Source organism: Chiloscyllium plagiosum, chromosome 1 (genome assembly GCF_004010195.1).
Source record: "Chiloscyllium plagiosum isolate BGI_BamShark_2017 chromosome 1, ASM401019v2, whole genome shotgun sequence".
In the NCBI taxonomy this organism is placed as follows: Eukaryota; Metazoa; Chordata; class Chondrichthyes; order Orectolobiformes; family Hemiscylliidae; genus Chiloscyllium; species Chiloscyllium plagiosum.
In genome coordinates, this window is record NC_057710.1 from 43,820,758 (window position 1) to 43,840,630 (window position 19,873).

At 43.5% G+C, this 19,873-nt stretch overlaps 1 long non-coding RNA gene and 1 other non-coding gene across 2 annotated transcripts in view; one reads left to right on the forward strand and one right to left on the reverse strand.

Moving 5' to 3' along the window:
- The window catches only part of LOC122555376, a 49,382-nt gene that overhangs the window by 25,141 nt on the left and 4,368 nt on the right, over positions 1-19,873 (forward strand). The window lies entirely within an intron of this gene.
- Positions 9,537-9,655, reverse strand: LOC122555913. Its single transcript, XR_006313395.1, has one exon. It is a non-coding gene; the product is annotated as a 5S ribosomal RNA (ribosomal RNA).

Below are 19,873 nucleotides of genomic sequence, written 5' to 3' on the forward strand. Positions count from 1 at the left end.
TGTCACGGGAAAGTTGTGTATTGATTGGCTTATGCTTTATTTTTAAAAATTTCATTTGAAAGAAGAGATTAATTGAAAAATAATTGAGAAACAAGTGAAAATCAGAGCCTATATATTAAAAGAATATAAGTAAGAAAAATAGGATAAGGAAAGTACAGTTAGCATAAGGCAAGTAAGATGACAATCTTTTAAGGCAAAAATGGGGACTGCAGATGCTGGAAACCAAAGTTTAGATCAGTGTGGTGCTGGAAAAGGCACAGCAGGTCAGACAGCATCCGAGGAGCAGGAAAATCGACATTTCGGGCAAAGGCTCTTCATCAGGAATGGAGCACGAAACATCGATTTTCCTGCTCCTCGGATGCTGCCTGACCTGCTGTGCTTTTCCAGCACCACTCTGATCTAAACACTGACAATATTTTTACTTAAGTCATAGAGTCATCGAGATGTACAGCGTGGAAACAGATCCTTCAGTTCAACTCGTCCACACCGACTAGATATCCTAGTCCCATTTGACAGCACTTGTAATTATATTTTTTTCAGAAAAGCAAGTTACTAAGGGACTTCGAAAAAATCATGGCCGCAGAGCTCACAACCGTGATGTGTCCTCTTGTGCTATGTGGAAAATCTTAGAAACTTCAGTTTTCCTGAGTGAATCCTTTGAACCCTGAATATCAAGTACAGCATTGGACGAAGAGAGAAAGGAAAGCTCACAGCAAGTACCAAGGGCTCAAAACAGCAGGAGTCACAGAGGAATGTAAAATGTGCATGAGAGAACTTAAAAGGGAGATTAGGAGAGCTAAAAGGGGATATAAAAGGAAACAATTTGATAATCCTAAATTGTTTTACACATGCATTATCAGGAAGGACTAGGGGCCCATTAAGGAATACAGTGGTAATGTGTATATTCAGCCAGAGGATATAGGTAGGATTCCAAATGGAAACTTTGGGTCAGTGTTCACAAGTGGGTATGAAATCAGACAGATAGTCAGTGATACAATTTGGGAAATTATTATAGACAGGGCGAAGGTTCTGAATGGTTTGACAAGCTTGCAAGTACATAATCTCCAAGGCTTGGGATGAAATGTATCCCAGGCAAGGAGGAAATAGCAGGGATGCTTGCTAAAATTTTTGATTATGTTCTGGCACAGGATAGATGCTGGGGAACTGGAGAACAGCCAATGTGATACCATTATTCAGTAAGGGAGCAAGGGATGAACCAGGAAACTATGGGCTCGCCAGTCTAACCTCGACGGTGGGGAAACTATTGAAAGGGACAGAATTAATGTGCATTTGAAGAAGCAGGGATTCATCAAGAACAGTCAGCATAGTTTTGTTAAGGGGAGATCACGTCTGACAAACTTGATCGAATTTTTCAAAGAGGAGACCAGGTGTCTGGGTGAGACGATGCTTTTGATGTAGTCTACTTGGATTTCAGTAAAGCTTTTGATAAGGTCCCTCATGCATAACAAATGCATATCCCCAATGCGATAACAAAGGTAAGAGCCCATGGGATCCCAGGAAATTTAGCAAATTGGATCCACAATAGGCTGAGTGACAGGAAGCAGAATGTGATTGTTGAGGGGTATATTTCTGACCAGAAGTCTTTGCCCAGTGAGGTCCCACAGGAGTCAGTTGTCCATGTTGTTTGTGGTTTATATGAATGGTTTAGACTTAAATGTAAGAGGTTGATCAGTAAATTCATAGATGTTACAAAAATTGATGGGTGGTAAGTGGTGAGGAGGATAGTATTAGACAACAAAAGGATACAGACAAGCTGGTCAGATGGATTGACCAGTGGCAAACAAATTCAATCTGAAAAAGTGTGAGGTGATGCACTTGGGAAAGATAAACAAGCGAAGGGCTTTTGCCCAAAACATCGATTTTCCTGGTCCTCGGATGCTGCCTGACCTGCTGTGCTTTTCCAGCACCACTCTAATCTAAACTCTGGTTTCCAGCATCTGCAGTCCTCACTTCTGCCTAAGGGAAGGGAATACACAATGAGCGGTAAAATCCTGGGAACACCAAGGATCAGAAGGTCCATGGCATGTGCGTGTATGTCCTTTAAGGTATCAGGGTAGCTCGATAAAGTGGTTAAGGTGGTATGTCTTAATCTTGCCTTTATTAATTGAAGCATAAAGTTTAAGAGTGCAGTATATGCTGTAACTGTATAAAATGTTGATTACGCCACAGCTAGAATATTGTGCACAGTTCCTGAATCCACATTATAAGAGGGATGTGATTGTACTGAGGACAGTGTAGAGGAGATTTACCAGGATGTTGCCTGACCTGGAGAGTTTCAGTTATGAAGAGAGACTGAATTGACTGGGGTGGTTTTCCTTGGAACAGAGAAGATTGAGAGAAGACAAGATTGAGATCAATAAAATTATGAGAGGCATCGATGGGGTAGACAGGAAGAAAATTACTTTCTGATGGTGAAATGAATGGCCAAGGGCATCAATTTAATGTAAGGGGCAGAAGGCTTAGAGGAGATATGAGAAAAACAATTATCCCGATCCTGGTGGGAATCTGAAACTCCATTGCCTGCGCGGGTTGTAGAGATAAAAAAAACTGCTGATGCTGGAATCCAAAGTAGACAGGCAGGAGGCTGGAAGAACACAGCAAACCAGGCTGACGTCCTGAAGAAGGGTTCCACCCGAAACATCGACTTCCCCACCTCCTGATGCAGCCTGGCTTACTGTGTTCTTCCAGCTTCCTGCCTGTCTACAAGGGTTGTAGAGGCAGAAACCCCCATACTATTCAAAAAGTATTTAAATGTATACTTGCAAAGCCAAGGCATACAACGCTTGGGCCAAATGCTGGAAAATGAGATTAGAATAGAGTCACAGAGTTAAAAGCACAGAAACAGAGCCTTCATTCCAACTCCTCCATACTGACAAGATATCCTAAACTGATCTAATCCCATTTGCCAACATTTAGCCCACATCCCTCTCAACACTTCCTATTCATGTACTCATCCAGATGCCTTTTAAATGTTTTTAATTAGGCTTGCTTCCACCGCATCTTATTCCATTCACACACACCACACTCTGCATGAAAAGGTTGCCCCTCAGGTCCTTTTTAAATCTTTTCCCTCTATTCTTAAACCAATGCCCTCTAGTTTTGGACTCCCCAATCCAGGGAAAAGGCCTTGGCTATTTACCTATCCATGCCCCCATGATTTTATAAACTTCGAAAAGGTCACGCTCAGCCGCTGATACTTAAGGGAAAATAGCCCCAGCCTATTCAGCCTCTCCCTATGGCTCAAACCCTCCAATCCTGGCAACATTCTTGTGAAGCTTTTATGAACCCTTTCAAGTTTAACAATATCCTTCCTATGACAGGGAGACCAGAATTGGATGTGGTACTCTAAAAGTGGCCTCACCAATGTCCTGTACAGGTGCAATAGGATCTTCGAATGACCATACATAATGCACTGACCAATGAAGGCAAGCGTCATCATCACCAACCTGTCTACCTGTGACTCCACATTCAAGTAACTATACATCTGCACCTCTTGGTCTCTTTGATTAGCAAAACTCTCCAGGGCCCTAGCATTAACTGTATAAGCCCTGTCCTGGTTTGCCTTATTAAAATGCAACACCTCCTATTTATCAAAATTAAACTGCGTTGACCACTTCTTGGTTCATTGGCCCATCTGATCAAATTCTCAATGTACTCTGACATGATCTTCTTAACTGTCCACTGAACACTAATTCTTGTGCCATCTTAGTTAAGCATGGATTTGATGGGCCAATGGGCCTTTTTCTGTGCTGCAACTCTCTATGACTCAATGAATGTTGGAAATCTCAAGAGAGTCTAATTCTTTTTTCTGTGTTCCCAACATCTTGCCTGTACTACTGGAAAAATATGTCAACTGAAACACCATAAGCAGCCAGTTATTGAGGCCTCACTTATACTTGATGTGATTATTAGGCACTCCTTCAGAGAAACTTGTACCGATGGGAGGCTTTTGCTTTTTTATTATTTGCATGTACCCTGCTAGCTTCTCCTGCACTCAAGGTCAACGAACAGCATTGCAACTGAATGTTTCTTACAAAGTATAACCGATGTTGACTTTTATGTGAGATTAACAAAGGAGAACGTTGGCGATAAAATTATGCAGCAATGTAGGAAAACTTTTAAGGAGAAAGGAAAATTGCAGCAAGCTTTGCAATCTATTTTCAATCAGAAATGTTAACTATTGCAACAAAATTGCATTCAGGATATGACAGAAATTAAATTGAATTGAAATGGCTGCAAAGCAGAGGTGGTAAATGAATTGCGCTTTCCTTAACTCTGTAAAAGCATGATTTGAAATGACTATTTCTACCATCCCTATATATTTACCTATATACTATGCAAATTTTATTCAAGTTCTATATTAGAATTACTTTTGGGATTGGCAGCACATTAATTCCTTAATATTTCCTCAATACATGGTGCACTCTCACCAGTGTTGCTACTATTTGGCATCCTCACATTCATGGTACTCTTTGCTGCTTTATACTTTGTCTTATTGATATGAATATGACTATCTTCTAGCGAGCAGCCATTATCCACTCACAAACTGCTGACAAAATACACCTCTGACAGCACAGCACATTGTATAGCACTGTGACATGTCACATGGGCCACATATTGCCCCTCCTAAAGTCTGAAATTATTCTCATTGCATACCTGAAAAATTAGTTTTTTTAGGAACACAGGAACAAGAGTATGTCACTCAGCCTGTTGAGCCTGCTCTGTCATTCAATTACCATTGATCAAAAACTTCAATACCTTTTACTCACCACATTCCATGATGACTGCCACTGGTCATCAGAAGTCTATCAATCTCTAACTTAAACTTATTCAAAGACTGAACTCCACATCTGTCTACGTTAGGGAATTCCATGAACATCCATTCTGAAGAAAGGATACTGGACCTGAAATGTTAACTCTGCTTTCGCTCCACAGATATTGCCAGACCTGCTGAGTTTCTCCAGCAATTTCTGTTTTTATTTTGGATTTCAAGTTTCTGCAGTTGTTTGGTTTTCTTGTGAATCAGCTACTTGCCCTGCATTTGTGACATCATGGTGCTATTGGTGTCTCTGCAGTAAGCCTCCCATTCATGTCTGTCGGTGTGGTGCCATGATCGTATAGTGGTTAGTACTCTGCGTTGTGGCCGCAGCAACCTCGGTTCAAATCCCAGTCACGGCAGTAATGTCTCTATGTGTCCCAGTCTCTTGTGAAACACAAAGGAATCAGTTGTTTTAGTGGGCGGCACAGTGGTTAGCACTGCTGTCTCACAGCGCCAGAGACCCGGGTTCAATTCCCGCCTCAGGCGACTGACTGTGTGGAGTTTGCACGTTCTCCCCGTGTCTGCGTGGGTTTTCTCCGGGTGCTCCGGTTTCCTCCCACAGTCACAAAGATGTGCGGGTCAGGTGAATTGGCCATGCTAAATTGCCCGTAGTGTTAGGTTAAAGGGGTAAATGTAGGGGTGTGGGTGGGTTGCGCTTCGGCGGGTCGGTGTGGACTTGTTGGGCCGAAGGGCCTGTTTCCACACTGTAAGTAATCTAATCATCTTTCATTCTGCAGACTTTAGTTAAATTAAATATCTCTTTCTCCCTCTGTCTTAATTGCCTACTTTGATCCAAATTTCCAGTTATTCACTTTGTTCTCAGCCTTATTGCAATTAAGTTTCCCTCACTGTGACCGTGCAGCTTACTCTGACCAATTTATAATGAGTAAACCCTTAAAGAATTTTCTGGTTCAGAAATGTCAGGAAATGCAATGTCATTAGCAAGCTCTCACAATGAAAAAATACCTCTGACATTCTTCCATTTTCAGTCAATGACAAATGCCACATCCACACATTACAAATCATAAGCAATCAGCATTTTCCAACATGCAACCACACTTCTTGCTTGCTGTACAAATCTTATTCTGGAATATGTACAGCAATTTTCCATTGTGACATTTTTCAGGCTAAGTAGAAAGCTAATATCCTTTCACAAAGCCAATTTCTTAATGTTCATAAAACTAACTTGAAGAAAATCTCATCCAAACAAACCACAATTGATATTTCTGGAGCTGACATTTTACTTACACCAATGAAAGCAGAGAAAAATTTAAAATAGAATAAATCTATCAATCAAAATTAATTCACACTCAAGTTACAGGAAAGAAATGGATGAGGTTTTGTAGAACCTATTCTTTGACTGATTGCTTTCACACATTGATACTTCAGCCCTTTCGGAGTCATCTACGTACTGAGCTTATTTTTTATGATCCAAGTTATTTCACACAGAAACATGCAAAGAGTATCAGTTGTTTCAGTCCTTTGAGAACTGGAACTGGCTAAATGTGAAAAATTCTGGTAAATTGTTCTGTCATGCTGTGACTGATTTACTTGTGGAGCCCATGTCTCAGTCCATGACAGATCGCACTCCAGATGAATGCATATCTAATGAAGCAGTGGGCACTATTTTGTTTCATGTCATTTTATTCTTTCAATAAACACAATCAAATCAATTGCCTTCTCTAAGATTAAAATAAAGTGAATTAAGAGACTTTTAATATTTCCTTAATGTCACCAAATATGAAAGCTTGCTCTATCATAAGGACAGACTGACGGGCAGAGGGGGTGGGGTGGCCCTGTTGGTAAGGGATGATATTCAGTCCCTTGCGCGGGGGGACTGAGAATCAGGGGATGTAGAGTCAGTATGGATAGAGCTGAGAAATTCTAAGGGTAGAAAGATCCTCTTGGGAGTTATCTACAAGCCCCCAAACAGTAGTATGGATGTAGGGTGTAAGTTGAATAAGGAGCTGAAATTGGCCTGTCACAAAGATGTTACTACAGTTGTTATGGGGGATTTCAACATGCAGGTAGACTGGGAGAATCAGGATGGTATTAGACCTCAAGAAAGAGACTTTGTGGAGTGCCTCAGAGATGGATTCTTAGAACAGCTGGTGCTGGAGCCTACCAGGGAGAAGGCAATTCTGGATCTGGTATTGTGCAACGAACCAGAATTAATCAGGGACCTCGAAGTGAGGTAGTGACCATAATACAATAAGCTTCAATCTGCAATTTGAAAGGGAGAGGGTACAATCGGTAGTGACAATATTTCAGTTGAATAAAGGGAATTATGGAGCTATGAGGGAGGAGCTGGCCAAAGTTCAATGGTGCAGTACCTTAGCAGGGATTACAGTGGAGGAACAATGGCAGATATTTCTGGGTATAGTGCAGAAGATGCAAGATCAGTTCATTCCAATAATGAAGAAAGATCCTATGAGGAGGCAGGGGTGGCCGTGGCTGACGAGGGATGTTAAGAAACATATAAAGTCAAAAGAGAAAAAGAATAACAAAGCAAAGATGAGTGGGAACATGGAGGACTGGGAAGCTTTTAAAGAATAACAGAGGATTACAATGAGGGAAATACGCAGAGAAAAAAATGAGGTACGAAGGTAAACTGGCTAAAAATATAAAGGAAGCTAGTAAAAGCTTTTTTAGGTATGTGAAAGGGAAAAAAATGGTTAAGACTAAAATTGGGCCCTTGAAGACCAAAACAGGAGAATATATTATGGGGAACAAAGAAATGGCAGAAGAGTTGAATTGGTACTTCAGATCTGTGTTCTCTGGGGAAGACACAAGCAAATTCCCAGAGGTAACAGGGGCTGAAGGACCTGCACTTAAGGGAATTTATATTTGCCAGGATTTGGTGTTGGAGAGACTGTTAGGTCTGAAGGCTGATAAGTCCCCGGGACCTGATGGTCTACATCCCAGGGTACTGAAGGAGGTGGCTCGAGAAATCGTGGATGCGTTGGTGATTATTTTTCAGAGTTCGATAGATTTGGGATCAGTTCTTGTGGATTGGAGGGTGGCTAATGTTGTACCATTACTTAAGAAAGGAGCGAGAGAGAAAGCAGGAAATTATAGACCAGTTAGTCTGACCTCAGTGGTGGGAAAGATGCTGGAGTCAATTATAAAGGATGAAATTATGACACATCTGGATAGCAGTAACAGGTTAGGTCAGAGTCAGCATGGATTTATGAAGGGAAAATCATGCTTGACTAATCTTATTTTTTGAGGAATTTTTTGAGGATGTAACTCTAAAGATGGACAAAAGCGATCCAGTGGATATAGTGTACTTGGACTTTCAGAAAGCCTTTGATAAAGTCCCACGTAGGAGGTTAGTGAGCAAAATTAGGGCACATGGTTTTGGGGGAAAAGTACTGACTTGGATTGAAAATTGGTTGGCTGATAGGAAACAAAGAGTAGTGATAAACGGCTCCCTTTCGGAATGGCAGGCGGTGGCCAGTGGGGTACCGCAAGGATCAGTGCTGGGACCGCAGCTTTTTACAATATATGTTAATGATATAGAAGATGGTATTAATAGTAACATTAGCAAATTTGCTGATGATACAAAGCTGGATGGCAGGGTGAAATGTGAGGAGGATGTTAGGAGATTACAGGGTGACCTGGACAGGTGAGGTTATGGACAGATGCATGGCAGATGCAGTTTAATGTGGATAAATGTATGGTTATCCACTTTGGTGGCAAGAACAGGAAGGCAGATTACTACCTCAATGGAGTCAAGTTAGGTAAAGGGACAGTACAGAGAGATCTGGGTGTTCTTGTACACCAGTCAATGAAGGCAAGCATGCAAGTACAGCAGGTAGTGAAGAAAACTAATAGCATGCTGGCCTTCATAACAAGAGGGATTGAGTATAGAAGCAAAGAGGTTCTTCTGCAGCTGTACAGGGCCCTGGTGAGACCACACCTGGAATATTGTATGCAGTTCTGGCCTCCAGATTTGAGGAAAGATATTCTGGCTATTGGGGGAGTGCAGCGTACATTCACGAGGTCAATTCCTGGAATGGCGGGACTATCTTATGTTGAAAGATTGGAGCGACTGAGCTTGTATACCCTTGAGTTTAGAAGACTGAGAGGGGATATGATTGAGACTTATAAGATTATTAAAGGATTGGACACTCTGGAAGCAGGAAACATGTTTCCGCTGATGGGTGAGTGCCAGAGGACACAGCTTAAAAATACGGGGTAGACCACTTAGGACAGAGAGGAGGAGAAACTTCTTCACCCAGAGAGTGGTGGCTGTGTGGAATGCTCAGCCCCAGAGGGCAGTGGAGGCCCAGTCTCTGAATTCATTTAAGAAAGAGTTGGATAGAGCTATCAAGGATAGTGGAATCAAGGGTTATGGAGATAAGGCAGGAACAGGATACTGATTAAGGATGATCAGCCATGACCATATTGAAGGGTGGTGCAGGCTGGAAGGGCAGAATGGCCAACTCCTGCACCTATTGTCTATTGTCCGCCTTTCCTGACTGCCACCCGCAGACAGCGTGCAGCCCCAATCCCTTTCTTTCCGCCTTTCTTGCTGATTTTGGCAGCGCTACGCTCTCCTCCCCTCCGTGTCTCGTGCCTGCAGGAGACTGATGCCAGGCACAGCAGCAGCAGCAAAAATAACCTGCCGCTCCATTGCCTGGCACAAGACAAGTGCAGAGGGGTGACTTGAGCAGCCACTGCTGGCGGAAAAAGCCTACTGCACCTGGTATTCCCAGACGGCCTCCCATCCAAGTACTAACCAGGCCTGAATCTGCTTAGCTTCCGAGATCAGACGAGATCGGCCGTTTTCAGACTAGTATGGCCGTAGGCGCTGGCCCCTGCCTTTTCTCCCTACTTCAAGGCGTGCTGGCCAGCCACATTTTCTTTCTTGCTCTTTCTCTTTATCCCCTTTGGCTTTTTTTTCTCTTTTCTCTTTGCTCTTCCTCCTCCGTGCGTGCTTCCCTCCCTCCGTCCCTCCAGCTGCCTTTCAGCCAGCCCTTGCCCACCAGGCTCCTGTAGTCTCCCACATCCCCACACAGGCCAACTGCAAGCCCTCCCCCTGCTTCATAGGGCCGCAGCCTGCATTCTCTCATCCTTCCACACTCCTCCACCCCTCCATTTCGGAATGCCAGGCACTGACCAGTGGGGTACCGCACGGATCAGTACTGGGACCGCAGCTTTTTACAATCTATCTTCAGGATATACAAGATGGTATTAGCAATAACATTCGCAAATTTCATCAGCTGGGTGGCAGGGTGAAATGTGATGAGGATGTTAGGAGATTACAGGGTGACCTGGACAAGTTAGGTGAGTGCTCAGATGCATGGCAGATGCACTTTCACGTGGATAAATGGATCCTTATCCACTTTGGTGGCAAGAACAGGAAGGCAGATTACCACCTAAGTGGAATCAATTTAGGTAAAGGGGCAGTACAGAGAGATCTGGGGGTTCTTGTACACCACTCAATGAAGGTAAGCATGCAGGTACAGCAGGTAGTGAAGAAGGCTAATAGCATGCTGGCCTTCATAACAAGAGGGATTGAGTATAGAAGCAAAGAGGTCCTTCTGCAGCTGTACAGGGCCCTGGTGAGACCACACCTGGAGTACTGTGTGCAGTCCTGGTCTCCAAATTTGAGGAGAGACATTCTGGCTATTGAGGGAATGCAGCGTAGGTTCACGAGGTCAATTCCTGGAATGGCGGGATTACCTTACACTGAAAGACTGGAGCGACGGAGCTTGTATACCCTTGAGTTTAGAAGACTGAGAGGGGATCTGGTTGAGACATATAAGATGATCAAAGGATTGGACACTCTGGCGGCAGGCAACATGTTTCCGCTGCGGGGTGAGTGCCGAAACAGAGGACACAGCTTAAAAATACGGGGTAGACCATTTAGGACAGAGATGAGGAGAAACTTCTTCACCCAGAGAGTGGTGGCTGTGTGGAATGCTCTGCCCCAGAGGGCAGTGGAGGCCCAGTCTCTGGATTCATTTAAGAAAAAGTTGGATAGAGCTCTCAAGGATAGTGGAATCAAGGGTTATGGAGATAAGGCAGGAACAGGATACTGATTAAGGATGATCAGCCATGATCATATTGAATGGTGGTGCAGGCTGGAAGGGCAGAATGGCCAACTCCTGCACCTATTGTCTATTGTCCGCCTTTCCTGACTGCCACCCGCAGACAGCGTGCAGCCCCAATCCCTTCCTTTCCGCCTTTCTTGCTGATTTTGGCAGCGCTCCGCTCTCCTCCCCTCCGTGTCTCGTGCCTGCAGGAGACTGATGCCAGGCACAGCAGCAGCAGCAAAAATAACCTGCCGCTCCATTGCCTGGCACAAGACAAGTGCAGAGGGGTGACTTGAGCAGCCACTGCTGGCGGAAAAAGCCTACTGCACCTGGTATTCCCAGGCAGTCTCCCACCCAAGTACTAACCAGGCCTGAGTCTGCATAGCTTCCGAGATCAGACGAGATCGGGCGTTTTCATCTGACCAATAAAGGAAAGCATACCAAACGCCTTCTTCACTATCCTATCTACCTGCGACTCCACTTTCAAGGAGCTATGAACCTGCACTCCAAGTTCTTTTTATTCAGCAACACTCCATAGGACCTTACCATTAAGTGTATAAGTCCTGCTAAGATTTGCTTTCCCAAAATGCAGCACTTTGCATTTATCTGAATTAAACTCCATCTGCCACTTCTCAGCCCATTGGCCCATCTAGTCCAGATCCTGTTGTAATCTGAGGTAACCCTCTTCGCTGTCCACTACACCTCCAATTTTGGTATCATCTGCATTCCGATGTCCAGCGACACATGAATTCAAGAACAGTAAAGGCAGTAATTGTGCAGGTTCTTTCTCTCTCTCCTGCACTGTCCTCACCAGATCTGATTTGATACTTACAGAATCACTTGGCTCTGCCCCTTTCAAAGCCTTATTGTTCTAATTGTACCAAAAGCCTGCAAATCCCCATCCCAAAGGCCAAAGTGTTGAGATTCAGCTGCGGCTGCTATTTCACCCCAGTGTCCAACTAACTTTCCCCTTAGTGACTGAGGATGGATCCAACCAGCTGACCATAGCCCCTGTCCTTGACAGACATGACTAAACACATATCCCAACTTGTGTCTGTACATCTCTCTGACTGGATTAGCTCTACCCAACCAGACTGGCCACTATGATGCCAACATACTGATTGTGGCACATTCCCTGCAGACGCATGGATGCCTAACCATCCCCAATCCTCTGGATTGACATGAGAGATTACTCATGATTTTCTGAGCCATTATCCTGACTGACAGGTGCCTGCAAGGATTTCAGTGAAAACTACTCAGAAATTTTCCAGGCCTCTTTGAACACAGGATTAGTCCCAGGAGACTGGAGAATTGAAAATGTGAATTCATTGTTTAAGAAAGGGACAAATGATAGTCCAGGAAATTGCAGATCTGCCAGCTTGACATCAATAGTAGGAAAACTGATAGAAGCCATGGTATGGGATTAGATAAATATAAACTTTAGAGGTTTTAGAGATAAGAAACAGAGGGTAGGCATAGATGGGCATTTCTGATTTATGTAAATGATTTGGAGATGGAGTGTTCACGGTAAAATTGCTAAATTGAGCCTGTATTGTCTCTCTGTGTTTCTTCTGCCAAAACGCATTACCTCATATTTTTCTATCTTGAAATTCATCTGCCAGCTGTCTGCCCATTTGGCTAACCTGTCAGTGTCCCTTTGAAGTTTTTCAGTACCATCCTCACAATTCACTATTTTCCTTAGCTTAGAAACATCTACAAATGTAGTAATTTTGCCTTTAACACTCCATCTCCAAATTGTTTATATAAATCTGAAATGTCCATCTACGTCCAATCTTTTAGCCAACTTCTAAACCATGCTGGTGAGGACCCATCAATACTTCTAATACTTCTAATTTTCCAACAACATGTGACATATGGCACCATGTCAAATGCTTTCCGAAAGTCCAAATAGACAACATCTACAGTGTTTGTGCAGTGTGTCCAGGAAGCTTTTCTAACGCAGTATGTAGATTGTCCAACCAGAGGGGAGGCCATATTGGATTTGGTACTCGGTAATGAACCGGGACAAGTATGTTCTATGTTCTATGTACACTATCCTCATCCACTGTCTGTGTCATCTTGTCAAAAATTCAATTAAGTTTGTCAGACATGACCTGCTCTTGACAAAACCATGTTCACTGTCTAGTATTACCTTATTGTTCTCTCAGTATATATTTACCTAATCCCATATCATGGCCTCCATCAGTTTTCCCATTATTGATGTCCAATTTTGAGGAGAGTATAGGAGCAAAAGGACCTCAGGATTCATATACATGATTCTCTGAAGGTGGCCAGCCAAGTTGAAACAATTGTTCAGAAGGCATTTAGGATCCTTGGGCTTTTAGTTTGTTGTGTACAGTATAAAAGAAAGGGAAGTGATACTACACCTCTACACATCATTGGACAGACCATATTTGGAGTATTCTGTTCAGTTGTGGGCGGCACGGTAGCACAGTGGTTAGCACAGTGCCAGAGACCCGGGTTCAATTCCCGCCTCAGGCGACTCTCTGTGTGGAGTTTGCACATTCTCCCCGTGTCTGTGTGGGTTTCCTCCGGGTGCTCCGGTTTCCTCCCACAATCCAAAAATGTGCAGGTCAGGTGAATTGGCCATGCTAAATTGCCCGTAGTGTTAGGTGAAGGGGTAAATGTAGGAGAATGGGTCTGGGTGCGTTACGCTTTGGCGGGTCGGTGTGAACTTGTTGGGCCGAAGGGCCTGTTTCCACACTGTAAGTAATCTAATCTTATTTAAGGAAGGATATTAAACCCTGGAGAAAATTCAATGGAGATTTACTATAACCATACTAGGAATGAGGGATTTTAGGTACAAGGAAAGATGAGACAGATTTGGCTTATTCTCCTTGGAGCCGAGATTGAGAGGTGACTTTATTGAGGTTTTAAAATTTATGAACAACTTTGACAGGATAAAGAAGGATATTCTGGTCCCTGTAGTTGGTACATCAGTAACTAAGGGTCATCATTTCAAGATTGTCAGCAAGTGAGTTCGGAGTGAGAAGAGGTGAAATGTCTTTACTCAGAGTTGTTAGGATTTAGAATGTGCTACCTAGGAGAGGGGTGAAGGTGGATTCCATGAGAAATTTCAAAAGAAATCTAGATACATATTTGAAAGTGATGACTTCAATGGGCCATGGGAATAGGGTTGGAGAATGGGAAGAGCTGGGTAGCTCTTTTGAGAACCAGTACAGAGACCATGGATCGCATGGCCTCCTTCTGTACTGTAAAATTCTATGATTCTATGATTCTGCTACTCTCAGAGTTGGATACCTGGCAGTCCACTTGCTGCACACATACAGTGTGTTTCTACTTAAGCTGGTAGCACATGGTGCAGATGTGAAATTGGCATAGTACACTGTCAGAAAAGCAAGATATGTAACCCCTAGACTCAGTACCACTTAGCAGCAACATTTGGCAAGGCAGAGCAGAGGTGTTGTGAGTAAGTAGAATCATAGAGTTATAGAGATGTACAACATGGAAACAGATGCTTTAGTCTAACTCATCCATGCCAACCAGATATCCTAAATTAATCTAGCCCCACGTCAGCACATGGCCCACATCCCTCTAAACCCTTCCTATTCGTATACCCATCCAGATGCCTTTTAAATGTTGTAACTGTACAAACCTTCACCACTTCCTGTGGCAGCTCATTCCATACATGCACCCCCTCTGCGTGAAAAAGTTTCCTCTTAAGTCCCTTTTAAATTTTTCCCCTCTCACCCTGAACTATCTTGTCAGCACATGGCCCACATCCCTCTAAACCCTTCCTATTCGTATACCCATCCAGATGCCTTTTAAACGTTGTAACTGTACCAACCTTCACCACTTCCTGTGGCAGCTCATTCCATACATGCACCCCCTCTGCGTGAAAAAGTTTCCTCTTAAGTCCCTTTTAAATTTTTCCCCTCTCACCCTGAACTATGACCCCTAGTTCTCGACTCCCCCACCCCCCGGGAAAAGACCTTGTCTATTTAAGCTATCCATGCCCCTCATGATTTTATAAACCTGTATAAGGTCACTCCTCAGCCTCCAATGCTCCAGGTATAACAGCCCCAGCCTATTCAGCCTCTCCCTATAGTTCAAAGCCTCCAACACTGGTAACATCCTTGGAAATCTTTTCTGAACTCATTCAAGTTTCACAACATCCTTCATATAGGAGGGAGAAAGAATTGGACTCAATATTTCAAAAATGGCCGAACCAATGTTCTATGCAGCCGCAACATGACCTCCCAACTCCTATGGTTGAGAGTGTGTTGCTGGAAATGCACAGCAGGTCGGGCAGCATCTGAAGAGCAGGAAAATCGACATTTCAGTCCAGGGATGAGGCTGGGAGCTTCAGAGGTAGAGAGAGAAATGGGAGGGGGGTAAGGCTGGGGAGAAGGTAGCTGAGAGTGCAATAGGTGGATGGAGGTGGGGGTAAAGGTGACAGGTTGGAGAGGAAGGTGGAGCACATAGGTGGGAAGGAAGATTGACAGGTGAGACATGTCATGAGAACAGTGCTGAGCTGGAAGGTTGGAACTGGGAGAAGGTGATGGATGGGAAATGAGGAAACTGGTGAAGTCCACATTGATGCCCTGAAGTTGAAGGGGTCTGAGGTGGAAGATAAGGCGTTCTTCCTCCAGGCATCGGGTTGTGAGGGAGTGGCGATGGAAGAGGCCCAGGACCTGCATGTCCTCGGCAGAGTGGGAGGAGGAGTTGAAGTGTTCAGCCACGGCATGGTGGGATTGGTTGGTGCAAGCATCCTGGAGATGTTCTCTAAAGTGCTCTGCCAGAAGGCATCCAGTCTCCACAATGTAAAGGAGACTGCATCTGGAGCAATGGGTACACCAAACGATATGTGTGGAAGTGCAGGTGAAACTTTGATGGATGTGGAAGGATCCTTTGGGGTCTTGGATGGAGGTGATGGGGGAGGTGTGGATGCAGATTTTGCAATTCCTGTGGTGGCTGGAAATGGTGCCAGGAGGGGAGTATGGCTTGTTAGGGGATGTAGACCTGACCAGATGGTCGCAGAGGGAATGGTATTTGCGGAAAGCGGATAGGGATGGGGAGAGAAATATATCCCTGGTGTTGGGGTCTATTTGTTGGTGGCGGAAATGTCAGCAGATGATGACATTTATGTGGAGGTTGGTGGGGTGGAAGGTGAGGACCAGGGGGGCTCTCTCCTTGTTGCGGTTGGAGCAGCAGGATTCAAGAGCGGAGATGCAGGACGTGGATGAGATGCGTTGGAGGGCATCTTCAACTACATGGGAGGGGAAATTTTGGTCTTTAAGGAGGCCATCTGGTGTGTTCTGTGTTGGAACTGGTCCTCCTGGGGACAGATGCAGTGGAGGCAGAGGCATTGGGAATAGAGGATAGCATCTTTGCAGGAAGTAGGGTGGGAAGAGGTGTAATCCAGGCAGCGGTATCCAGCAAGCCACTCTCAACTTAATCTCCAGCATCTGCAGACCTCACTGTCTCCCACCCCCTCCCAACACCTCTACTCAATTCACTAACCAATAAAGAAAAGCATTGGATTCTGGGTAATTCAAGGTGGAGGACAGGAAAAAATTATGACTGTAAGAGCTGCTCCTGTTTTGTAGTACTTTAGGTGTTGGAGGTGATTTCCCCAAATTTCAAGAGCCATAATTACTATTTTATAAGCTGTTGGATTCTTTTGGAACTTTGGGGGGGAAAATGACTCAAAACAATGGCCTTTTAAAAAGGGGGAAGAGAGACAAAGGTAGAGACTACATGGTCAGAGAAAACATAAGTACTGAGACATAAAGTGAATGTACACTGATATAGCAATCAATCATTCCTGAGCTACAGCATAGTTCAGCCTGTGAGATGCGTGACTGCCCTTGTGTGCAAAGATACTCTGCTGTAGCTTTTTAAAACTAAAATACATCCTACACTACAATTGTGTGCTTCCAGACCTCACTTCACCAAATAATAGATATGCCAGGATAATCAAGATAGGCTTACAGATTTGAATCTGAAAATGTGTTGCTGGAACAGTGCAGCAGGTCAGGCAGCATCCAAGGAGCAGGAGAATCGACATTTCGGGCATAAGCCCTTCTTCCGGTCTCCAGCATCTGATCTCCAGCATCTGCAGTCCTCACTTTCTCCTTACAGATTTGGATGCCAATGGTCATGGAGGAAAAGTGAGAATGGCTCGTGACTCTGTATCTTGCCCTAAACTGTGGTTTGTTTGCAAGGGGCTGGTTTGGACAAGCAGCAAACTGAATCTGCCAGGTAATAGGATAAGGCAAAGAAATTCTCAAAAATGTAAAATGCTTAAATCAATGGTGCCAATGTATCCAGAAACAGTACTCATTTTGGTGACCAACTTTGGCAAGATGTTGGATTATTCTTGCCTCAGTCTATCTGAAGTCACTCGAACAACATGATTGCCCATATGGATGTCAAGAAAAGCAACATCACAAGGATTATTAATCAAAGAGAAGAAGACAAGTTTATAATCTCTTCACCTCAACCCCCTACCATGGTGATTAATCTTACTCAAGTCAAGGACTTATAAGAGCAATTTTTAAATTATTTTGGATGGCATTTGTAAAAAAAAATCTTGTTTTTTGTTGGTCATACACAGTATACAGGATATTTCCTTAAAAGACTCAAAAAACATTTTCAGCCAAGAACAGGTATCTGTGAACTGGGACTAATTAGAAACAGATGCTGGCTGTGAGACACATCATTCTCAGAGAAACTACCTGAGGCACCCATGATATTAGCTCTTTCTGTTTATCCAGAGCACGTAAGTATTATTCTAATCATCATTAGGCTACTGACTAAGTAACATATCCACTATGCACGGTAGCTTCTACCATTAAATATTTGACAATTTTCCCTCAGTGTGGATGGAAAACTATGCAAACATAGACCACTACACAGTGAAAGTCGTGGGAGGAATAGAAATAATTTCTTGACAATTACTACCAATTGTGGATGAAATGTACTTCCTGAGGAGCAATTCTCAATGTTGGCATTGAGAATTGGAAGTTGTAAAATGCATCCTCTCTCCAGGTTTAGTGAAGATTTGCTTTGGAATATGCCCATTACTGTTAATGGTTAGAGTAGGAAGCAACAGAAACGAAAGGAAGTGGAAAAGAAGGGAAGATTAGGTGAGCAAAAATAAATGATTGAAAAGTCAGCTGCAGCTTTATCCACATTTTCAGCATCATTAACTAATAAATGAACTCAATAGTATCAAAGCTTTTTAATTTCATTATTATTTGTTTTTTTGGCAATGTGTAGAGTGGTTATTAAATTTATATACTTCTGGCTAACTTTTGAGATTTTTCTTTATTCTTTTAATTATATCTAGGAATTGCCTGTTCTCTTTTTGATTCAAGGAAGAAAAGACAGTGACAATATATCACATCAGCACTTTAATCTGGACTTTTGTGGAACGTTTTGTAAATTGAGCGATCACTGGACCTTCAACAGAAATGTAAAGACAGAAGTTGGGGGCAAAAAGGAGAACAGTGGAGGTGGATCCTGTAAAGATGAGGGAGGGGTGGAAATTGGAAGGAAGGTTGATGAATGTTTCTAGTTTGGGTCAAGAACAAGAAATGGCTCTGATGCAGTCATCGTTGCGCTGGAAAAAGAAGTGGAGTGCCTGAAGCAAAAAATAACCCATCTACCCCAACAAAAGGCTGAGATTATTTTTTACAAGTGGTTTTTAACTCCACGCACATAGAATCATAGAATCAGTGTGGAAGCAGGGCATGTGACTTATTGAGTCCACACCACCCTCCCAAAAATCCACCCCTACCCTATGTCTGTAAACCTGCATTTCCCATAGCTGATCCACCTAGTCTGCACATCCCTGGACACCATGGGCAATTTAGCATGGCCAATCCACACACGTTCCATGTTTTTGACCCGGTGGGGTTTGTGGTTTCTATTCTAAAGAATAATCATAAAACTTAAAGAAAGGCCAATCAGCATGTCAGATCCATGCTAGAGCAACAGCCAGTAGTCAGAGTACAGCTGAAGACCTGTCAGACTTTGAAATTTATGACTGTTTCCAGCCCTGCAATGCTTATCAGGACAAAGATCAGTCTTAAGATTTTTCACTTGACCAGGACCATTTCTGAAGCCTCTTCTCTGGTAACCATGATCTGTGAACGGCCCTTGTGCTATGGAGGGAAATCTATAGTCATATGTGCAATTGTTTTAAACAGTCTATCCAAGGGAGATTTGAATACCATGGACCTGTTGCCAGCTGAATTAATGAGAGAAAAATAAAATTGTTTTTTCCGGTTTATAACATCTATATTTCTGAGAAAAAAATTCACTAATTTCAATATTAATGTTAAACATTCAACAGAAACCCTGAATATTAAACAAAACATTCCGACATATAGCCAGGAAAAGGATCGAGGATATAAAAAGTGATTTCAGGGAGTTAGGATGGAAGCTGCAAAGCAGGACAAACAGAGTGGTGTTCTCTAGTTTACTACTGGTGCCACGAGATAGCGAGGTGAGGAACAGGGAGCGGACGCAGCTTAACACGTGGCTGCGCAGCTGGTGTAGGAGGGAGGGCTTCAGATATGTAGATAATTGGGATGCCTCCTGGGGAAGGTGGGACCTGTACAAGAAGGAGGGGTTGCATCTGAACTGGAAAGGGACCAATGTCCTGGGTGGAAGGTTTGCTCAAGTAGTTCGAGAGGGTTTAAACTAGTATGGCAGGGGGGTGGGAACCTGAGCTGTATACCAGAGGTGAGAGTTGATGCAGATGAGGCAATAGCAAGAGGTAGACCAGCTAGTGGGAAGGATTTTCCTGGGAAGGAACCAAGGGATCAGTTAAAGTGTGTTTGCTTTAACGCAAGGAGTATCAGGAATAAAAGTGATGAACTTAGAGCATGGATCAGTACCTGGTGCTGTGATGTTGTGGCCATAACAGAGACATGGGTTTCTCAGGGGCAGGAATGGTTGCTGGATGTTCCAGGGTTTAGAGCATTTAAAAAGAATA